Genomic DNA, 1,538 nt, shown 5'->3' with positions numbered 1-1,538 from the left:
AACTTATATATAAACATACACAGAGATAATCAAATTTGAAATAGAGATATATCTCTAATCTTTTAACACGAGAACCTTTGAAAGTTCAGTGAGCGTGAGTGACTCTGACGAAGAAGGGGGCAACTGGGCTGGGCGGCATCAGGTTTATGAAGTACACTGGTTTGGAAGAGTAGGTATTATAGAAGACTGCAGCGTTTTGCAAACACCATCCTTCACAATGATGCTCTTGGTGAGTTTGGATTATTTTACGAATGGAAAAAAATATCTTTGGAACATCTCCGTCGAAGTATCTTCGCAAAAATACATTGTTGTGGATATAAATAAATAAAATATGTGAACATGTGAACAAATGTGGATACAAAGAAAAAATGTTCATGGAGACTATTTTCTTTGGAGAGAATTATAAAGTCCTCTCTTACGACAGGTTTGATTCCTCTTCTTTCGGGTACTTATTTCACTTGTAACTGTGGGATCAGCTGTTCCTTAAGTGTACACTCAACCTACACCCACAGAAGGACTATTTTTTGCTGATTATTCATCTGGGGATGGATCTTCTGTAGAAATTGCTGAAGTGTCTATTACTGGAGTTCCTTTTGGTGATCAGTATTATAATGGATCCGGTGGCCCTTCTGGTAAATGTAGTGGAGGAGAGGTTTTACATGTTGATGGGCAGTGTGTTGACCTCGCCATTACCAGTAAAGTTTATTTATATGATTCTCCTGATGTACCTGAAGGACCCATTGGTCCTCCTCCAAGTGTTCCGCCACCCAAGGTAGATCATAGCATTCTCTTGGTTAATATTCCTGGGGAAGGTCCGGCTCCCGAACCAATAATCATTCCCCGCCAAGCCGAACGAGCGTCGTGTATGTTATCAATAAAAACGAAGAAGAGCCTCAGCAAGTGATCGAAATTGCACCTCCCCTATATTGGAATCTAGAAATTTATACGTCAATTACTAGGAGGGAGAAAACCCCAACCCTTTCTCTTGGCGTTGATCTTGAGATCGCTCTTAGCGTTGCCAGTGCGGCTGGCGGCGAAGTCATCGAGGATGCTGCAGCCCGTATTGTGGAGAGAGCCCATGGATTAAGCGGCGGGGCCGGAGCCGGAGGTAATGGAGGCGGCTTTGGAATCAATGGCGGATTTGGAGGAGCCGGTATCGGGGTTGCCGCTGGTGCTGGAGCCGAAGGTATTTTTGTAGGAGTAGGAGGATTTGGGGAAAATGTTGTAGGAGGAAATGGAGACAATGGGGAATGGGAGATGACAAAATTGCGTTGGGTGTGGGTGGTGGATTTGATCTCGGTGCGGATTTTGGTTTTAATGCAGGAGTCCCTTTAGGCTTGTACACAAGTCCTTAGAAGGATCCCTTGGCAAAAATTTCAAGGGTTTTTATACTTCTAGGCTTTCGCATGAACTGTTTTTGTATATAAGTAAGGATGAGAACAAAAATAAATATTTAAAAATCAAATACATTCTATCTTTCAAAAATTTTAAAATTTATGCAAAAAAAGGAAAAAAAAAAAAGCCTAAATCACGTTATG

The sequence above is a fragment of the Penaeus monodon genome, chromosome 22 (genome assembly GCF_015228065.2).
Source record: "Penaeus monodon isolate SGIC_2016 chromosome 22, NSTDA_Pmon_1, whole genome shotgun sequence".
Lineage (NCBI taxonomy): Eukaryota > Metazoa > Arthropoda > Malacostraca > Decapoda > Penaeidae > Penaeus > Penaeus monodon.
Note: the sequence above shows the minus strand (reverse complement) of the source record.